At 42.2% G+C, this 6,903-nt stretch overlaps 1 pseudogene; it reads right to left on the reverse strand.

Annotated features, from left to right (window-relative positions):
* Window positions 1-5,620: 5,620 nt before the first annotated feature.
* On the reverse strand, window positions 5,621-6,079 carry LOC102856512 (annotated as a pseudogene).
* Window positions 6,080-6,903: the final 824 nt, after the last annotated feature.

A 6,903-nucleotide genomic window follows, 5' to 3' on the forward strand; every position in this document is an offset into this window, starting at 1 on the left:
AACTTCTTTATCAACATTGCCTCTTGCACGTATGTTGTTTTTTTAAATTCTTCTGTGTCAGCATCAAGGTTGGAGGGAGACTCATTAACAACCTATGATATGCAGGTGACACAACCTTGCTTACTGAAACTGAAGAAGACCTGAATCACTTGCTGCAAAAGGTCAAGGACTGCAGTCTTCAATATGAATTGAAGCTCAACATCAAGAAGGTAAAGATTCTCATTACTGGGCCAATTGTCAGCACCATAATAGATGGAGAAGACATTGAGGTTGTTAAGCAATTAACAGCTTGCTCAACACTTTTAATACCAGCAGTCAGAAAATCAAAAGAGGAATTGCATTGGGAAAATCTGCTCTCATGGACCTCTCCAGAGTGCTGAAGAGCAACGATGCCAATTTAGATACAATTAGGTGCACTTAATCCAGGCCATGGGTTTCTCAATTACTTGTTATGCCTCAGAGAGTTGGACAATGACTACAGATGACAGAAGAATTGATGCCTTCGAGTTGTGGTGCTGGAGAAGAGTCTTGAACATACCATGGACGGCCAAGAAACAAATAAGTTTGTCTTGGAGAGGGTAAAACCAAGTCTTTCCTTGTAGGCTAGGATTTTAAAGCTCAGCCTCATTTACTTTGAACACATGGCCAGGAGAGATTGGTCCTTGAAGAAGAACATCATGCTCAGAAGGGTGGACAGACAGCGCAGGAGAGGGATATCTCTGATGAGATGGACTGGTACAGTTACTGGGGCAATGGGGGTTGGTGTGTCGGATTTAGTGAAACTGGCTCAGGACAGGGAAGGGTTCAGAGCTGCTGTAGATACCGTCACTATGCATAGCAGGCAACTCAACCAATAACACTCTAGGACAGGTTTGGAAGCAGGAGTAGCATCACTTCCTAAACAACTTGCCTCTGGAAACTCTATGAACTTTGACAAATGTCAATAGTTGTAGACTGGCTTTAGGCCTTTTGTTCATAGGGTCGCTATGAGTCATGTTCAACTTGAAGGCAATCAACAACAACAACAACATATCTATCTATCTATTGAGAGAGAGAGAGAGATATCACCTGCTATGTATCTGAGAGCTGGATAATGAACAGGATGTCAGAGGAAGAATAAATGTCTTTGAGTTGTGCTGGAGGAAGCTGGACAATGAAGAAGCTGACAGAAGGCGAATCAATGCCTGTGAATTGTGGTGTTGGAGAAAAGTATTGAATATGCCCCAGACTGCCGAAAGAATGAAGATATATCTTGGCAAAAGTGCAACCAGGGTGCTCCTTGGAGGCAAGGCTAGTGAAGCTTCATCTCACATACTTTGGGCTTCTTGTTAGGAGAGGCGATTCTTTTAAAAAAGAGACATCATACCTGGAAAGGTAGAGGGGTCAGCAAAGGAGAGGAATAAGATGCAAAGACACAGAGATAGTGGCAATGAGCTCCAGTGAGTTGGGGATGATTAGATGGTGCAGGGTAGGACAAGGTTCAGATCTGTTATTCACAGGGTCCCTGTGAGCTGTACTTGACTCAGCAGCACCCTAACAACAAGAAGATTCTAAGCAGGTAGATAAATATGCATGTATGTATATGCACATCTGTTTTTGTTGTTGTTGTTAGGTGCTGTCAAGTGTATTTCAACTCAATGACTTCATAGTCAATGGGATGAAACCCTGGGCCTGGTTGTACACCGTCCTCACAATCTCTGTTGTCCTTAAATCCATTGTTAGAACCACTGTGCCATTCCATCCCCTTGAGGTTCTTCCTCTTTTCATTGTCCCTCTACTTTACAGATCATACTATTCTCCTCCAGGGACTGGCCCTTACTAGCAACATGTCCAGAGTTTTGTCTAATGATGAAACCACCCCGTCCTAGCTATGAGGGGCATTTTGACATCACTTCTCCCAGAAGAGATTTGTTTGTTCTATGGGCAGTCCACGGCATATTCAATATTGTTTTCCAAGATCACAATTCAAAGGCATCAATTCTTCAGTCTTACTCATTGCCCAACTTTCACATGAGTACAAAGCAACTGAAAATATTAGCATCTGGATCACATGCACCTCGGTCCTCAAAGGGACTTCCTTGTTATTTAATTCTTTAAAGAGCCTTTTGCAGCAGAATACCCCAATGCTATATTGCGTTTAACATTCTACTTTGAGGAGGCAATTCTTCCCTAATCATATTTTAATTGCCATCCACTTTAAGGTCTAATCTTCCAGCACTAACAGATGAGGTTCTGCTTTTATTCAGAAAGTTTTCCTAAGGCTCGTTATTTCAGAAGTAGATGACCAGTCCTGCTCCCTGGTCTGTCTTGGTCTCAGAAGTCCCACTGACACCTGTCCACCTTCGGTGATCCTGAATATAAAGACACTGTGCTTATGGCATCTACCTCATGCATGCACAAAATTGTCTTTTCTGAAACCACGGTAGTACTGTATCCTAACTAGTTGTCTTCTACTCACTTGAAACTCAGGTGACCCTATAGGGTGGAGCAGACCTCTCCTGTAGGGTTTCCAAGTCTGTAATCTTAAAGAAGCAGTTGGCCACATCTTTTTCCCACAGACTAACTAGATGGTGAGTTCAAGCTTCCATGGCTGCTGTTAGCAGCTATATTAACCACTATGCATACCAAGTTTCATTCATTTTTAAGGAATCCTAATGCCCTTACCCAAAGAAAATGTCAGCCAAGCTGCAGTAAAACCTTCTCGATTTTGCTGGAATAAAAGTAGTTTGAGTTGGATGCTCTAAAACTACTGGCTTTAAAAAGTTAAAATAATAAGTTATCACAGATCCAAGAAATATAATGCTCGAGTCATTAGTGGAGACATTTTACGCTCTAACATAATTAAAGACTACAGAACTTCTTGGTTTAGATCCTGTAAGACGATCCCACTAAGACCAGTGAGCACCTTTCCTCCAGGACTCTCCTCCAAAGAAGGGAAAGTTATATATCAAGCCGAGAACCCAAGCATTTTAGGATATATTTTTAAAGCATTGTTTGCTTCCCCACTCCCCCATATTTATGTGATTCCTTTTGAATGCAACTGTCAGATATTTAAAAATTCTTTAAATCCAACATTGTAAAGACCTACATCCTCAAACATAGGACCTAACTTTGCCCCAACTTTCCCAGCAAGTCACATTCTTAGAAAAATTTTCTATTTTTGACTCTCAAGGTTGCCACCGACAGACCATAACCAAGTCTCAGGAATAAGAGCAGATGCCATTCATCAAAAGATACGTGGTGGCATGGCGGATAAGTGCCAGGCTTCTAACCAAAAAGGCAGCCATGTGAAGCTACCCAGCAGCTCTGAGGGAGCAAAGGGCAGACCATCTGTTCCTATCCCTATAGGGCTGTCCTACTGTGTCCTACAGAGGTGTTCCGAGTCAGCCCTTACCAGAAGGCTCACATTCCACCGCCAGGCATTGAGCTCTGTGAGCTAGATATGCCTTCACCTCACCACTATTCCGTGAGGTGGGTATAATCGTGTTGCCAAATCATCTTCATGAAATGAAGACATAGTTCAGATATATTACATTTGCCCTGAGGTCTCTAGTGGTGAGTGTTTGGGGCAAGATTAAATCTCAAGAACATCTGGCTCTGAAAGCTGTGCTTTCTCCCCAGAGAGTGGATCATTCTAGAACAAGCTGTATTATTTACACCTTTTCCTCCGTTAGAGACAGTAATGGTAATAGGTCTGGGCTTAAAAGCTGGACTGGTTTCCGGGCAAAGTACAAATAAACAAAAGACAGTAAATTTTCTAAGGGGGAAAAAGCCTTTCCTATCAATTCTCTACTATTACTACTGGTACCTTTACTCCTATTTATCACTGCTGTGAAGTTGATTCAGGTTTATGGTGATGCTCCACTGTTTTCAGAGGCTGTAAATCATAAAGTGAGGTTGACCACATTTCTCCCAGAGCCAATGGTGGATTCCCGCTACCAGCCTTGCTAAGGATAATGCCACCAGAACTCCCTAATGTCTGTCTTTAATAAGAACTGAAAGATAGTATTTACTCCAAATAATCTATGCAATTGTTAGTTGCAAAGGAAGTGTTTCCAGGTCAACTGAAACGGTGTCAATTGACTGATACACTATGTGCATTAAGGTGACTGTTTATGCATCAAAAGTGTGATCCTTTTGTGAAGTAAACATCTTAGTTTGGGTCTTTGGAAAACATGGAATAGCCACTTTATAATTCTTTCGCATTTGCTGCAAACCTACTGTGCACCAGGCACTATGCCAATGGATAACAAGGGATGAGTAGAAGAAAACCTTGTCCCTCAGTGCCCCTTGGAGCCTAATTGTTGTGGTAGTGTACCATCAAGTTGGAACCAAATGACCCTCCAGTGGGTTTGCAGAGGCAGTAAATTGTAGAGGAAGAGATTGTCCATCCTTCTGCTGCAGAGCAGATGGTGGATTTAAACCATGTGTCTTTGGAATTGCAGTGCAGCAAGGTAGCACTAAGCTACCAGAGCTCCGGAGGAACCTACTGGTAGATAAGCCAAATACTAAAAACTCTATCAAAAGTTGTGTGAGATCTTAAAGGAGAGAGAAAAGGCATCTGAGTGTAGTGATCAGAAAGGATTCGTAAAGTAGAAAGCATCGGAGATGAGTGGAAGGCTGAGTTGCCCAGCTCTGAGTCATCCCAATGACTGGTTGCAGATCAGACCTTTCTTTCTAGTTCATCTTAATCTGGAAGCTCTGGTAGGTATACTATCAATATTTCAGGGGGCTCTGGTGGCCTAGTGGTAACATCAACCCGAAGGCAAGGAGTTTGGATCCACCAGCTGTTCCTCAAGAGAAAGATGGGAAATCAGTGCAATTGCCCCTGAAAACCCTCTGGAAGGTCAGCTGAGTCAGCATACCTGACTCTACAGTACACAACAACAATCAATATTTCAAGTAAATTATTTTCTATTTTATTTTTTAGAATAACAAAAAATATTTTACTAAAAACATAAGTTTTACAGAAGTTTCCAGACAAGCCATACAAAATGTTCACAAGCTTTTTTCTTGAAGGGAGGATTCTTCATTTGACAGCAAAGTCACAATGTTATTAGTGAGGGCTGTGATGTTTGTTTAATGTTCCCATTTTGGTTCAAACAATCAAGCTTGTCCATCTACAGCATCTAAATAAAGTTAGACTTGGCTAGAGGGTATATTCTAAGGAACAATTGGTTAGCTGCTTTTAACCAATGCAATTAGATCACCATAAAAATGGGGAAGGGAGCCCATAAATTTAAAATAAAGTTACCTCCCCCTAAAAAAAAAAAAAGTAAAACACCCACACCCCTGCAGCTAACCCTAACTACTACCTTCATTCACAGTGCTTTATACTTAAAACCATGATGGGGAAAGAAATGAATAAAAGCAGAGAGGGGCCACTGCTTTTAAACGTTTTGCAACAATCCAGATGATACTTCTAGCCTCTGCTCATGCTTTACAACAGGAATCAGGACAAGACAGATTTGCTAATGTGCATTTAATCACCAAAGGACTGAAGATGTCTGGGCTTTTTATTCTGTAATGTTTCTAAGACTGTGTCCATTAAATGCAAACAAAAAAGGAAGAAGTCTTGGCAGAACAGGAGAAGTGATGCACACTTGAGGATCAGACCGACTTAAATATTATTCATGGCATATAGCCTAGTCCATGCTCGAGCTGTTTCTATGGCTTGGCCTTCGTTGGTCTTCCACTGCTCCGCTGCATCGTTTGCTAATGGATCATCTGGATTGGGAGCACTTACCAAAGCCTGGATCGAAAGCAGAACTGTGCGGATCTGCAGTGCTGGGGACCACTTATCTTTCAAAATATCTAAACATATTCTTCCCAACTTCTCTACATTAGGGTGATAAATTTTGGTCATGAAACATACTTTAGGAGCTGCCATTGGGTGTTCTTCTGGAAGGAATAGTTCAAGTTTAAAAGTCCCTCCCTCAAAGGGGGAATCCTGGGGGCCAGCGATGACCACCTGAAAATAATGAGCGTTGCTCTCATCTGGTTCTGCTTTAACCCCGGGAACAGGTTCTGCCAGCAAACTCTGGGTTTCCTTGATATTCCAGCGGGGCAGCCCGGCCATCTTGTCAGATCCCGAGTTCGGCCTCTAGTCTCGTCTCCGGCTCTGCTCACCTCACGCACGAGTCTCAAATAAATATTTTTTAAATTAATGTGTCAAATGTGTTAATGGTTACCCATGGCGGACAGTGTTTGATGGAGCTCCCTAATTAAAACAAGCTTGGAAGCAGGAGTGGCATCCACTTCCATAATAGCTTGCCTCCGGAAACCCTATGAACCTGGAGAGAGAATGAGAGACACCCAAGTGTCTAGGACTTTTGTTCATAGGGTCATTACGACTTGATGGCACTTAACAACAATAACAACAATGTAAAGTTATTCTAACACCATAATGTCTGTCACTGACTTCAGTTCTGTAAACAAAGCAACCTAATACATCTTCACCTTCAAAGTCCTTCGATTCAACTTAGCTTGCCCCATTTACAAGTCACCTGGATCTCGTTATCAGTCAGTTTTGATATTTTAAAAATTTAGTCACTCTTACCACATCTATTAAACTGCTCTTTAAATTTTTCTAGAAATCTGTATTTCATTGACTATACTGTTTCCCCCTGCCTATCTCTAATTGAGTTTGATGGCCTAGTTAGTGGTAAGCACAGCCAACCCAAAGGTGGTTGTTGTTGTTGTTGTTATGTGCTGTTGAGTCGCGACCCTATGTACAACAACTCTAAACTCTGCTCTGTACTGTGCCAATCTCTTTGTCTCCAACACACTCATCTCGATTGCCCCTGTCACCGAGTCAATCCACCTCCCAGAGAGCCTTCCCCTCCTGCACCTTCCCTCCATCCTCCCAAGCATGATGTCCTTCTCCAAGGACCGGTCTCTCCT

This window comes from Elephantulus edwardii, unplaced genomic scaffold (genome assembly GCF_000299155.1).
Source record: "Elephantulus edwardii isolate Elephantulus edwardi_28Jun2011 unplaced genomic scaffold, EleEdw1.0 scaffold00008, whole genome shotgun sequence".
NCBI lineage: Eukaryota > Metazoa > Chordata > Mammalia > Macroscelidea > Macroscelididae > Elephantulus > Elephantulus edwardii.